The sequence below is a fragment of the Chrysochloris asiatica genome, unplaced genomic scaffold (assembly GCF_000296735.1).
Source record: "Chrysochloris asiatica unplaced genomic scaffold, ChrAsi1.0 scaffold00108, whole genome shotgun sequence".
Classification (NCBI taxonomy): Eukaryota; Metazoa; Chordata; class Mammalia; order Afrosoricida; family Chrysochloridae; genus Chrysochloris; species Chrysochloris asiatica.
In genome coordinates this window covers 6877167-6892860 of record NW_006408626.1, presented here as the reverse complement: position 1 = coordinate 6892860, position 15694 = coordinate 6877167, and the positions used below count along the sequence as shown (strand labels likewise).

The 15694-nt window shown below is 35.8% G+C and overlaps 1 pseudogene; it reads left to right on the top strand.

Annotated features, from left to right (window-relative positions):
* The first annotated feature begins 1050 nt into the window (after window positions 1-1050).
* The window catches only part of LOC102814608, a 55395-nt pseudogene continuing 40751 nt past the window's right edge, over window positions 1051-15694 (top strand).

The following is a 15694-nucleotide window of genomic DNA, read 5'->3' as shown; positions in this document are numbered from 1 at the left end:
GGTTGTCTCTCATGATTTAGACTTGTTATCATGAAGAACCAATTCCTGGAAAAGGGACATCATGCTTGGTAAAGTACAAGGTCAGCAAAAGAAAGGAAGATCCTTTAAGATATGGACAAGCACAGTGATGGCAGCAATGAGCTTAAGCTTATCAACAATTGTGAGGATGTTGCACAACTGGGCAGCATTTTGTTCTATTGAGTTGGAGACATCTTAACAGGACCTAGAGTCAAAAGTAACTCTAAGTACTGCCAGATCACCTCTGGGTGAGGATTCTCTTGTTTTTGCTCAGTTATATACTCTTGGCCAACTAAAGGTCAGTTAGTCTAGGTTAGGTGTACTTAAGGTTTGGCTTAGCTCCACATTTTTCTATCCTTTTCCTGGGACCTGGCTTCATATGGTGTCAGCAGAGATGAAAGAAGTACAACCTCTCTTGCATCATTTCTACTGAAATTCCATAGGCAAAGCAAGCTGCATGGCTAATTACAAAGTGCAGGGGTGAAGAAGAAGCACCACTTACAGAGAAAAACACAGAAAAGTTACTTACCAAATGCTGTCTGTTTTGGGAAAGATAAAGAATATGGGCTATTATTGTAATCTATTATACCATTTATGACAGTAAGCATGTATAGACAGATCTTTCATTACATATAACTATCTTCCTATGTCTTTATAAACTGGATGCTCATATTAAGTGTAAGTATTTACAAGGCTGGGTGGAACAAATGGTTTAGTGCTCAACTACTAGTCAAAAGTGGTGATTTGAACCCACCTAGAGGCACCTCAAAACATAGGCCTACCAATCTGTTCTAAAAGGATCCAACCTTGAAAATTTTGTGAAGCAGCTGTATTCTGATACAAAGAGTCACTGTGAAATAGAATAGACTTAAAGTATCCATTAACAAAACATTAGCAAGGCTTTATTTAATATATTAAGATAATTATAATGGTTTTATAAAATGAGAGAAACTACAGGTCATAGAAATTACTCTACTTATTAGAAATTAGGGTAAATCTAAAGGAAAGCATATATTTTGAGGTATTCACGAAATGGTTCCTTATATAACTCAATGCATGTCTTTAGAGAACTTTCCTGGAGGCAATAAGGAATTGGCAAGCAGAATAAATAGGTAAGAAGCAACAACCAAAGGGATCTGTTTGTACAGCTCAAATGACCCCATTACATAGGTAAAGTTAAAGTATTCCCTTATATAAACTATTAATGTGATTGCAGTTTTAATTCTCTCCATTCCCATTTCTCTTATATATTACATTTCTCTTATTTTTGTAGACAAAGGTAAGCCATATAGGAAATTTATTTTTATGAGAATAGTTATATCTTGTGCATTGCTATGTGTTAAGGAATTTTATTAGCCATTTTATATCTAATCTTCTTCACTCAGCTATAGAGTAGTTATATTTATCAGTATTCCACAGAAATGATACTAAGGCATGGGGTTCTAACTAACTTGCCTAGTGTCCTCAATAGAAAATTTGTTATTGTTGTTAAGTGCCGTCGAGTCGGTTCCGACCCATAGCGACCCTGTACAGGGTTTCCGAGGGTGTAAATCTTTACGGGAGTAGAAAGCCTCATCTTTCTCCCACGGAGCGACTGGTAGTTTTGAACCGCTGACCTTAAGGTTCGCAGCCCGATTTGTAACCACTACGCTACCAGAGCCCTTATTCAATAGAAAGTAGTGAGAATAAAATTCAAACCTATTGTTTATTATTGTTAAGTGTCTTTGAGTCAGTTCCAACTCAAAGTAGCCCTATATAATATTTTCCAGGAGTGACTATTGAACTTGAACCATTGACCTTGTGGCTACTAGACTAGTAAACAGGATTCCACATCTGTTGTTATTAAGCATCATCAAGTCGGTTCTGACTCATAGTGACAATGTATAGGGTTTCTGAGGAGTGCCTGTTGGATTTGAATCGCTGACCTTGCAGTTAGCAATCCAGTGCTTATTCTACAATAACACATCAGGATTCCAAACCTGAGACAGTCTAATTCAAATGCACATATGGAGATACATTGCTTCTACTTTTGATATAATCAGTATATTCATATGTCATCAATGGGAAGAAATAAAATGAAGTCTAGGGTGGCTGCTACATAATGGAGACAAGTAGGAATTTGATGATTATTCAGATAACCTATGTAAATGCCTCTTGGTACTCCCATGCCTAATTTTAATGGTGGACAAGTGTTGGCTGCACATTGATCTGAGAAGACCATGGTGACCAAGTGCTCAGAGCTAGATGTAGATCAACCACTGAGACCAGCAGAGGTGCTACTGATCAACTGTTATATACTGGATTCCAATTCATAGTGAACGAATACACAGTTTCAAAGAGCAGACAGTCTCATCTTCCTCCCTTGGATCAACTTGCAGAGAGAGGTATTAGGTAATGTTAAAGGGAATCTAAAATGGGATGGGAGAGGGGAGAAAATAAGCATCTGTTGATAGTAGCAGAGAATGTACTTGTCTCATGAATATTTCTCTCCTAACTTTCTTTCATTAACATGGATTTGCCAGTGGCACTGTGGTTAATGTTCTGAACTACAAAGTAATTTGAACCACAAGGTCAGTGGTTCAAGCTCACCAGCTGCTTCTTAGAAACCCTGTACAGGGTCGCTATGGGCCAGAACTAATTTGCCAGCACTTAAAAACAACAACAATATGCAGAGGTGAATTTGATTTATGGAAGTGGTAGAATGAGGTGGGCACAATGATGTACCACACAGTTTCCTTTCAATGTTGCCCCTATTGCTCCAAATGCTAGGATTGTTGTTGGCAAATAGCCACAGCAATTAATTCAAGGAGTAGATATGCTGAAGAAAGTCACCTTACCTAAAATTGACTTCCCTTCTCAGAGCAGCACACATCCATTGATTGGTTGACTGAGTAATATAAAGTTGGGCCATCTCAGTCCAACTTGGAACGAATTTAAAGCAGTGCTCTATCTCTAGAATTCACCATGAGTTAGTCTGATGCTATTTTTGAAGTTACATTGTAATTCAAATTCTCCTCTTTAGTAGTCCTCTGATTTTCCTTTTATTCCCTCCATATTCATCCAAAGGGCACTTGATAATTGTTGTTGTTGACGTTTGGCACTGTTTAGTAGATTACAATTCATAGAAACCCCTTGTATAGGGTTTCTGAGGAGCAGCTGGCGGGTTTGAGCCAGCACATTTGAGGTTAACAATTCAGTGCTTATCCTTGTTAAGTGCCCTTGAATTGATTCCAACTCATAGTTTGAACCACTGACCTTGTGGTTGAATAGATTTTGTGGTCCAGCGCTTATCCTATATAGCACATCACCCTAGCATTCTGCAAACTAAACTTTATTTCAGAGAATGTTTCCCAGGTACTTAACAAATAAGGATATATAACAAATATGGATAAAAGCACCTCAATAATATGCAACATTTTGCAGCAGCTAGTTTCTAAGTTTACATGTAGTTAAGAAAGCTTGCCCAAAGAAGCTCAGGGGTTGTTTCCACATGGTTCTTCTAAAATATATAGGTATATATAGGAGCATACCTCAGAGTTATTGTGGACTTGGGCCCAGAACACTGCAATAAAGTGAAAGTCAGAAGAAAGCAAGTCATATGAAATGTTTCTTTTCATATAAAATTTTTGCATATAAAAATTATATTTACACTGTACTATAGTCTATAAGGAGCTCTGGTAGCATAGTGGTTACAAATCGGGCTGCGAACCGCAAGGTCAGCAGTTCGAAACTACCAGCGGTTCTGTGGGAGAAAGAGGAGGCGTTCTGTTCCCATAAAGATTTACAGCCTCGGAAACCCTGTACAGGGTCATTATGAGTCGGAAGCGACTGCACGGCACACAGCCACCATAGTCTATAAGTAAGGCGCTTTGGTAGCATAGTGATTACAAATCAGGCTGCGAACCTTAAGGTTAGCAATTTGAAACTATCCGCTGTTCCGTAGAAGAAAGATGACGCTTTTTGCTCCCCAAAAGATTCACAGCTCGGAACCCTGCACAGGGTCGCTGTGAGTCGGAACTGACTGCACGGCACCTAGCCACCACCACCATAGTTTATTAAGTATGCAATAGCATTTTGGAAAAGTTTGAAATATTGTGACAATACAAAAGCATGACACAGAGACAAGAAGTAGCACATGCTGTTTGAAAGTGGCACTGATAGATTTAGTTTTCCACAAACCTCCAATTTATAAAACACATAATACCTGCAAAACTCATCATAGTGAAGTGCAATCAAAACTGGCATATCCAGGTTAGTGCACTGGCTCTGGGCGTGTGGCAGCACTAAGCAATTTCCAGCAATCCAATGAGGCCCAATGTCCTTCCTCAAGCATGGCAACATGGTAAAAGATTAATAAGATTGACTCATATTTTAGTTGATATTATGGTAGATGTTTGGGCAGAAGTGCAATTTCAGTGCTAGCCATAGGTGCCGTTTTCCATGGCTACACTCGTGGTTGTTCTGGATTAATAGAAACTGCTCAGTGGAGGCCAGGATCAGTGCACGATCAGCCATACCTCTCATACTCTAGATAGATGGCTGTACACCAAATTACAATCAAAGTTACTATTTTTCACAATTTGAAACTTTTGTCCTACAGTTTGCTTCATATTTTTCCCCCGGTTTGATTATAAAATCAAGTCTTTTAAAATTATTTTTCTATGGCTAAATTGACAAGAAAGTGGGAAAAAAAGCACTTCCTTGAGCTATACTTCATGATACTGTTGTTGTTGTTAAGTGCCATCGAGTCGATTTTGACCCATAGCAACCCTATATAGGGTTTCCAAGGAGTGACTGGTGAGCTTGAACCGCTGACCTTGCTATTCAAACGACTTTGCAGTCCAGCGCATTAACCCACAGAACCACACCAGTACTCTATGATACTAGTGGAGACATAAATGAGAACTCTAAGAAGGGAAGTAAGAACTTAGAAGAAATTGCAATTTCATACACAGCATCATCTAAATACTGTAGGGTGTGATAAAAATGCCAAGTGTTATAAAATCTTGAAGCAATCATGAAATATAAGGTCTTTGTAGCAATTGAATATTAATTGGATATTCTGCCATCAAGTATATAAAATTATTACTATTTTGCAATAATTAAGTGTAACGTTCATATGTTTAAATAAGAATGGAACTCATTAGAATATATATATTCAACATCTTTTTACGTTCATAAAAACTTTGAAAAAAGCAAAAGGAAAAGAGATACGAGATACTTAATGTTATCTTGCCAGCTTGCCATCGATTTGAGGGTTTATTTATCATGGTGTCTATCAAAACTGTCACTCCTTTGTATCATCTCTTCACAAACAAAGAATCTGTCTGTCATTGTCAGAGTTTACTGAAAGAACTATCCATCATTTTGAGCAAAGTCATCTCGTTCATTTTACTCCATCTTGGTGACTACAAAGGAGAGGAATCACTTCAACAAAAAGAAATGTCTTCCTGGGACTATTGTTGTTTGTAGTTTAATGCTTGTCAAGTAGGTTCCGACTCATAGCAACCCTGTACAGAGTTTCCAAGGCTGTAAATCTTTACTGCGTAGTGGTTACGAATCGGGTTGCCAACGGCCGAAGTCGGCGGTTTGAAACTACCAGCTGTTCCGTGGAGAAAGATGAGGCTTTCTGCTCCCATAAAGATTTACAGCCTCGGAAACCCTGTACAGGGTAACTATGAGTCGGAACCGACTCCACGGCACATAACAACAACAACAACAAAACCTTTACGGGAGCAGAAAGCCTCATCTTTCTCCCGCAGAACAGATGGTAGTTTCGAGCTGCTGACCATGAGATTAGCAGCCTGATTCATAACCACTACCCTACCAGAGCTCCTTCTGAGAACTATTAAGTACATTCAAATGATAGCGCAAATAACTATCATAACGATGATTGAATCAAAAATGAAACGTTTGTGTTATGCTTTGTGCTGAATTACCATATTAGATGTTTAAATTGAATGTATAACTATTCAGTAAAACCACAAAATAATCCTTAGGAAAATGTTGGACATGCTATTCCACATAATTATCAGCTCTCTGGAATCCTGTCTCTCCATATGCAGTGATCTCAGCATTCCTAAACTCTGGTCTCTGTCTACTCAACTCAGTGAAACTACCTGTCTCTTTGGGGAGATTAATTTCCCTGCCCTGTAAATTCTGTGCAATAAAAAGTCTAAGAGAATATAGGGCTTGCTATCTTGTTTTTCCATTGTCAAGGATCATAGTCCTATGCTTACTTTTGCTAAATCTCTGCAAGCTGTTGTTTTATATATTTTGCCCAATTTCCAGCTTCTGCAGCATGAGGTACATCAAGTCCCTCTTAAAACATGTTCAGGATCAGAAATAGACTTCTGTTTTATTGTTGTTAAGTACTGTCAAGTCAGTTCCAATTCCCAGACACTCTGCATAGGGTTTCTGAAAAGCAGCTGGAGGGTTTGAACTACCAACCTCTAGATTCCCAGTCCAGTTTTAATTAAAACCTGGATTTTTTTCTAAACAACATCAAATGCTTTACTGAAGCAAAAGAGAGTGAAGATAATAATTACAAACATTGTTTAGTATTAGAAATGTCCTTGTGTATTCATAGGTCAGACATGTTTAAATGTAAACTTAGATTCAGCTCTTTACAGATGAGAAAAGAGTCCTTATCCATTGTCCAACAGAGTAAGAGGATTCCTGAGTGAGCAGTTACAAATTGAACATTAGCTAGTGCCTGACCTAAGCATAAAATAATTGTCTCATAAGGCATATCAAAGATAAGTACTAAAAAACAAATTGAGGTGAAAATATTAAATAAGATATATCTTTAATGGTCAACAGTTTTAGAAAATACTGAAGGCGTTAGTTGAAATACACAAGGACTACGTCACCTAACAATTTCAAATATAAAAAGTGCTAATAATAATGATATGATTAATAATATCTAACTTGCATCCTTTCATAATTTAGAAATCTCTCTATAGAAAATGTTTGCATATACTAAGCCTCATTATATATATTTGTGAGAAAGATGAAATAAAATTATTATCAATTTCAAGATTAAAAAAGATAAAAAGTGCTCAGAGATTATGTAAGAAGGGAAAACATACTAGTTGTCAGACAGTAGATTGTGAGCCTTATAGTGTGAGCCTTAGTTTTACTATTTACTAGAAACACTGAAATATGACTACATATAAAGCATGAGGTTTTGAACCAATCATTTTCATTCTGAGGATATTTTTGACTAGTCTTAAGGTATAATTTGTTATGGATGAAAAATTAAAGGAAATACATTGGACTGGCAATATAGATAGCTGAAAATAATTGATCTGAGTTAAACTAAATTTCATAGAATGTACCCTAAGTAACACAGCAGTTTAAATGTAGAGTTAAATGGAAGTTTATTGATAGTCCAATTTTATTTTTAAAAACTTAGGGTCAGCAAAATTTCATCAGAGAGAAAATAGACAGGAGAAACAGTAACCATAAGTATACTAACAACAACAGAACTTGTGGTATATAAAATTAAAATGAACCAAAATTGATTCATAATCCTAAGGCTTTTTGAAATTCTGAATAAAGTAAGAAAAATAAACAAAATATGTGATTAATATTAGCTGTATAAAATTAAGTTGAATGACTAATTTGGTAAATTGATATTTTCTCTGGAAAATTTGTTCTCCAAAAAATGTTATCAATACTATAACTATTATTTAATTCATTTCTATTTATAAACATAAAGATAAAATTCTGCTTAATCACAGTAGACCAAAATAGCTCATACAGAGTTGACATAAGTAAATGATATATGTTAAGGACTGTTGAGTCAGTTCCCATTCATAGCGACCCTGTGTAGGTTTTTCATGGGGCAGCTCGGGATTTTGAACTGCTGACCTTGTGGTTAGCAGTCCAGTTCTTATCCCACAGTGCCAATATATATGTTCATTTATGTCTATGTACATAAAAATACCTAGCATAGTGCCTGGCAATAGAAAGTATATATAAAATACCTCAGTTTATATTTCATGTTTTGTTTGAGTATAATAAAAGGGGAGCCCTAGTGTGGCACTGTAAAATAATGCACTAGACTGCAAGGTCATTTTGAACTGCAAGGTCAGCAGTTCAAGCTCACCAGCCACTCTTTGGAAACCCTATATAGGATTTCTCTGGGTGGTAACTGACTTGACGGCATATAACAACAACAAAAATGTACAAAGAAGCTCTGGTAGAATAGTGGGTTACAAGTTGGGCTGTTACACTCAAGATCAGCAGCTTGATCTACCAGCCTCTCCATGGGAGAAAGATGAGTCTTCCTGCTCCCAGAAAGATTTATTGTTACTTTAAGTAGCTCTGGTGACACTGTAGGGTAAGCACTGGACTGCTAACCACAGGCTGGTAGTTCAACCCACCAGCCACTCTGAGGGAGAAGGATGAAGCTGTCTGCTCCCATAAAGATTAATAGCCTCAGAAACCCTATATAGAGTTGCTATGAATACTAGAAGTAGGATTTATACAAAATATTTCTAACACTTTTGTGTCCCTAGGATCCATAGAGGGGCATTGGTTTTAAAATATTTGATCTCTTCTGACTTAAAATTGTTCTCATTCAAGCAATGCTTCAAAGGTTAGAAAAAGTCCATATACTTCAACATGCTTAAGTATGGTTTGTACACTGACTTGATTTCGAACAATGCCTAAATGTATAAAATGGTATTTGCTTATGAAGCACAGTGATCATCAACATTTTCATGTTGTATATAACATTTTACGTAGAGTTCTTTTAGTATCCTCAAGACTGCTACTTGGAGACAGCTAAAAATTAGTTTGCTTCCAATGATCTTTTGGAATAGTTAATATCCTCAACCAGACACCGTTTCAAAAATATATTCCAGGATAGTAAAGCCACTGAAAAATTCAAAATGTCAGAAATGTGCAAGAATAGGTTATATAATTTGTAGCTTGTCTGTGTAATATCCTATGATGTTGTCATAGGATATTATTACATAGATTTTATATCAATCAACATTATATTTTTAAATAATAACTCACTCTTGATAGTCTACAATCAAAGAATAGTTTAGAGACTATTAGGTGGTTATGAGTATCTCAAGAATCTTAGTTTCAAAGCAAATTTTCAAATGTCATGTACCTATCAATTCTATCAATACACATGGCCAGGCTAATTTTGATCAGAGCATAGGACATCACTACCAAGATCTTTCTTATCATATTCACCTGAAAAATGAATTTTCTGGACAGTCTGCTTCTTCAAATTATTCCCATCAAATTACAATAGCATGTAGATACATTTCATTAACACATATTTATGTCATGACTACAAGGAAGTCTGGGAAACCAAACTTTCTGGCATATTACCTTAGAAGATCAGACTTCAAAAAAAATGGGAAATTTTCAAATATAGAAAAGATATTCAATTAGATATTAGGTAGCCAAAAATATGACAGAGATGCATATTTTTATTTAGCATTTGCTTAAAATAATGACAGAATTATATCCACACAAAAAAAGAAACAAATATGGTACCAAAAATCTGTTTTTTAAAAAATGGAAAAACTATGAAAAATTATATATCAAAATATTAATGGTATTTGTGTTGTGGAGTTTATAAATCAAAAGTTTTAAATGATTTTTTCATTGGCCTTTATTTTTTACTCTATGTATAATGAACTATTTTTGTTTAGTTAAATTTTTTTCTTAAAAAAGCAGCAACCTTTGAACTCATAGGTTTGAATACTTTTCAGACTTACTCCATCTCAGGGTATGAATCAAATAAAAATACAGAGGAATAATGTTGTTGATAAAAGAGATTAAAATTAAATAAGGCATTAAATTTAAACCACTTTTTGTCACTTAAGATTTAGAGACATGTTTGCAGTTCAGCAATAAAATACAGTCACTGACAACACACCTGGCAAATATTTAAGTGGTTAAAATTTGATGGCAGGCGAGCAGATTTACTATTTTTCTCGTTAAAATAGCGATCTGGCAAGATTAGACAGAGCTATTATTTAGTATTGGTTGACCTATCTTTATAATGCTGTATTTCTAATGATCTCAGGAAAGCAATCATATACTACTTCAACTAGAATTGGATTAAAGATAATAATATAAGTGAAAAAAAGAAACCCTGGCCTGGGACAGTTGAGTTACAATAACTTTTCATAAGGGAAAAAAAAAATTAAAAAATACAGAAAATTAAATTCTTCTTATAGTAATGATTTTTTTTAAATGATTTATTAAAAATTTACCAAAAATAAGACCCATATAAAGAACTCTCATATAAAAAAGTAATGTATATTTATTGAGAATCATACTTGGAACTCTGTTAGGAGCTAACACAGGTGATCAGTAGATCATTTTCATTTGGCATATCTTTTTGTTGTTAAGTGCTGTCGAGTTGGTTGGACTCACAGTGACCCTGTATGGGATTTCTGAGGAGAGGCTGGAGAGTTTGAACTTGCAGTCTAGTGCATTATCCTAGAGTACTACATCAATACTCCCCTTTGGCATTTCTTGTTGTTGCTGCTGTTAAGTGTTGTGGAATCAGTTCTGACTCATAGCAACTCTGTATAGTGTTTCCAGGGAGAAGCTTGTGGTTTTCAATTACTGACATTTTGGTTTAGTCCAGTGTTGATCTTACAGTGCCACACCAGGACTCCATTTGGCATTTAGCTACATTAAATCACCAATGAACCCAGTCCTGCTATTACCACGCACCACTTATGGAGGTACTAGGAAAAAGAAACAAGTTCTTACTGCTCCTATTTTGGCTTTAGATTGTATAATATTGAAAGTTGATAAAAACAGTCATGCAGTTTTTTTTTTCTAACTATAAATTACCATTTAGTATAGAAAACCAACAAAATTCTTAAGTATGGCTATTGTAATAATCTATAAACAATAATAAATTGATAATCACTACTAACTTTTAATGTTTTCCTTTATGTAATTGTTAAGTGCTGTCGAATTGGTTCTGATCCATAGTGACCCTAAATAGGGTTTCCAAGGAGCAGCTGGTAAGCTTGAACGGCCAATCTTGCAGTTCAAATGGCTTTGCATTCTGGCGCATTAACCCACAGCGCCACACCAGGACTCCGTATTCCTTATTGTTGTTGTTAAGTACCATGGAGTAGGTTCCGACTCATAGTGACCCTGCACAGGGTTTCCGAGGCTGTAAATCTTTATGGGAGCAGGAAGCCTCATCTTTCTCCCGCGGAACAGCTGGTAGTTTCGAACAGCCAACCTTGATGTTAGCAGCCCGATTCGTAACCACTACGCTACCAGAGCTCCTTCCGTATTCCTTATAGTCACTCTAAAATAAACGTTAATACCTTATATTATATTCCAAATACTTTTAATTTTATTACATTTTACATAGTGTTATTATGTTAGGGTTTCTTTGCCTTTAATTTTTTTGAACTGCAATTGTAATGACCACTTCATTCTTCTTATTGCTTAAATTTGAATTTATATCCTATGTTTAACAAGCTTTAAAATACACGGTGATGATTATTCTCCTAAATAAATATTTAATAACTTCCTTAGAATAAAGTCCACAAATCAAAATTACAGGATAAACATATATTTTTATTGCTTAAATCTCTCAGTGTTGCCAAATTGTTTTTCTGGTACTATGTTATTCCAATTTGCATTCTATTTAGCACAACAGTAAAGAGCACTCTCTCTTTATATCCTTCTCAGGCTGTTTTTCTTGTTTATTTTGTTCTGAGTTTAGCCACAGCATTCATTCTACAAATATTTTAAGAGCAGAATGTGTATCAGTACTGCATTTATAAAGGTATGAAAATGAGGCAATGTCCCTGACATTATGAAGTCTACATACTAGTGGGGGAGATTGACAAATATAGCCTAATGCATATGCAATATAATTTTAGATTGTTATTATGGCTCTGATGATAAATAAAAAGAGATAAAAGGTTAGAGATATTGGTAGAGAGGGGCATGCTGTTTTGGGCAGTTGAGGGGTGGAGAATGTTTCTCTATTAGATGACACCTGAATAAATTAAAAGAGCAATGCTAATATCAGGGCAAAGAATATTCTTGGCAGGGTGAAGAACAAATGTCAAGCTTCTTGGAAAAGAATACAAGTGTGAATGGAGACTGGTGAATGAACAAATGAATAATGGTAGCAAGTGATGTTAGGGTAATTGCTGGGACAGGTCATAGAGGTCCCTTTGGACTTTAGCAACAATTTTACATTTTTTAATCAGTTCAATTGAAAGCCACTGGAAAACATATTGTTATCAGTTTTATTGGAAACCACCTGGCAAATATTTGTTTTTGTTTTTAAGTGTCATTGAGTTGGTTATGACTCATGTTGTTGTTGTTGTTAAGTACCGTCGAGTTGATTCCGATGCATAGTGACCCCGTATAGGGTTTCCAAGGAGCAAATGGTGATCTTGAACCACCGATTTTGTATTCTGACGCATTAGCCCAATCTGACTTATGTTGTTGTTGTTGTTGTTGAGGGATGTTGAGTCGATTCTGACCCATAGCAATGTATAGGGTTTCCAAGGAGTGCCTGGTGAGCTTGAACCACTCACCTTGCGATTCAAATGACTTTGCAATCCAGCACATTAACCCATAGCACCACACCAGGACTCCTAGGTTTCCAAGGAGCAGCTATATGTTTTAACTGCCAACCTTGTGGTTAGCAGTTCAGTATTTACCCTATAGAGCCACACCAGGACTTCATTCAAATACTTCAGTGGTTAAAATTTAATGACAGATTATTGATTTTTTTTTTTTTTTTCCTTTCTTTCTCCTTAAAATGACTATCTGGCGAAATCAAGACAGAGCTATTATCTAGTGTTGACTGGCCAGTTTAATATTTTCAAAATGCAGTATTTTTAAAAGATTTCAGTAAAGCAACCCTATACTAAAATGAGACAGCTAGTTTCATTTGCATTTTAGAAAGAATATTTACTGACATTGCCTAGTGGTACAATGAGAATATAATATATAATAAATGGATGTTGGTGGTGTTGTTATTAAGTATCTTCTAGTCAATTCAGACTCATTGCAACCCTATATAGCTGATGGGTTTTAACTGTGCACCTTGGTATTAGCAGTCTACTTCATAGTACCACACCAGGAATACAGCATAGGGATAACTCTAATAATTTAAGACTGAAAACTGAGTGAACAGATCAGGATCATTATTTGAGATACCACGTAGATATCAAATGTAAAGTTTAGTAGGAAATTGGATGTGCTCTGAAATTTAGGGAAGAGATCTAGAATGTGGATATGCAGTCAGTTCTCACCTTATCACTGACATTGACCTTGCTGTAGTTGTTAAATGTCCTCGAGTGAGTTCCAAATGATCACGACCCTGTATAGAATTTATGAGGGGTAGCTGGTGGGTTTTGAAGTGCAGACCTTTAAGTTAGAAGTCCAGTACTTATCTTATAGTGTCACACCAGGATTCCAGCATCACAACAGAGAAAATCAGCTAGTGAAAGAGTATAGATAGAGGAAAGACTGAACCTTGGAAAGTAATAACATCTAAAGACTATGAAGATGAGAAAAAAGATCCAGCAAAAGATGTTGGGAGGGAATAGCAGGTGAGGTAGAGGAAAACCAGGATGGTGTGATATTCTGAAAGCTAAAAATACAGTTATCTTTTTTTAAGAGGTGATGACTAATTTTATCAAATACAGCATTGAAAAATATTTTCTATTTAGATGCAATGGTATTTCATTCATGTTTTAATTTGCATTTCTTTTACTAATAAAAAGGTTTAGTGCATTTCAAAGGTTCATTATATTGTGGTTAGCCATTAAATTGTTCACTGATGGTTCAATGGTACAATTCTTATCTTCTATGGGGAAGACTCAGGTTCAATTTTCAGTCAATGCACTCCATATACAGTGACCACCTGTCTGTCAGTGAGAGTTTGCATGTTGCTGATGCTAAATAAGTTTTAGTAGACCTCTCAAACAAAGACAAGCAAGAATAAAGGCTTAGTGATATACTTTTGAAAGTCAGTCAATGAAAATCTGATGACTCAGAGGAGTTGAATCCACAACTGATCATAGGAATGGCACATGGGAATGAGTACACAGATGGCAGCTAATAACAATCATTCAACTGTCTGTTCAATTCCTTCATCAATTTCTATTAAGTTTCTCTTCCTTATCACATAATAAGTAGCATCATGGGTTATGTGGTGGGTTGCTAACTGTAAAGTAACCAGTTTGAATCCACCAGCTGAAAGCTCAGTAGTTTGACGATCCATATTGCTTTCCAGAGTGGTTGGACCATTTTGCAATCCGGTGAGAAATGTAGGAGCATCCCAGTCTCTCCACATCCCTGCTAGCATTTTTCCTCTACTTTGTTGATCTTTGCTGTTATTGCTGGTGAGAGATGATATCTCATTGTTGTTTTGATTTGCATATGTTTGTTGGCTGCCTGGATCTTCTCCTTGGTGAAGTGTCTGTTCATGTCCTGTGCCCGTTTATTAATTGGGTTGTCTTTTTCTTGTAGAGGTGTTGTAGTTTCCTATATATTTTAGAAATGAGTCCCTTGTCTGATGTGTCATTGCAAAAGATTTTTACCCATTCTATGGGTTCCCATTTTACTCTTCTGGTAAAGTCTTTTGATGCACATAAGTTTTTAATTTTTAGTATGTCCCAATCATCTATTTTGTCTACTTTTGTTTGTGTAGTTTTCAAGATACTTGGTAGTCTGTGTATTCCTTGAATTAGTGCCCTCACATTTGTCCCTATTTTTTCATTGATAGGCTTCATAATTCTGGGATTTACATTTAGGTATTTAATCTATGCTGAGTTGGTTTTTTTTATAAGGCATGAGGTGAAGGTCTTGTTTCAGTCTTTTGCATATTGCTTTCCAGTTCTGCCAGCACCATCTTTTGAAAAGACTATCACCTCCCCATGTGATATATTTAGGTACTTTGTCAAAAATCAGTAGGCTGTATGTGGATGAGTTAATTTCTGGATTCTCAATTATGTTCCATTGATCAATATATCTTTCATTGTACCAGTACCAAGCTGTTTTGACCACTGCAGTTTTGTAATAAATTTTACGTTGGGGAGTGAGAGGTTTCCAACCTTATACTTCCTCTTAAGCAGTGCTTTGCTTATCCTGGATTTCTTTCCTTTCCATATAAAGTTTGTAATTATTTTTTCCATCTCTCAGCAGAATGTTGTTGGATTCTGGATTGGGATTGCATTATATGTGTAAATTGCTTTGGGCAGTATTGACATTTTCACAATGTTAAGTCTTCCTATGCAGGACCATGGTACATTCTTCCATTATTGTGGGTCTCTTTTGGTTTCTTGTAGTAGTGTTTTGTAATTTTCTTTGTTTAAGTCTTTTGTTTCTTGGTTACATTTATTCTTAAGTATTACATCATTTGGGTGGCTGTTGTAAATGTTATTGCTTTCCTAATGTCCTTTTCAGCACTGTCATTTTTGGTATAGAGGAATCCAACTGATTTTTGTATGTTGATCTTTTATTCTGCAGCTTTGCTGAATCTTCCAATGAGGTCTAGTAGCTTTTTCACTGAGTCTTTGGGGTTTTCTACATATAGGATCATATTGTCTGCAAATAGAGAGAGCTTTACTTCCTCTTTGCCAATTTGGATGCCTTTAATTTTCCTGTCTTGCCGTATAGCTCTTGCTAAGTCTTC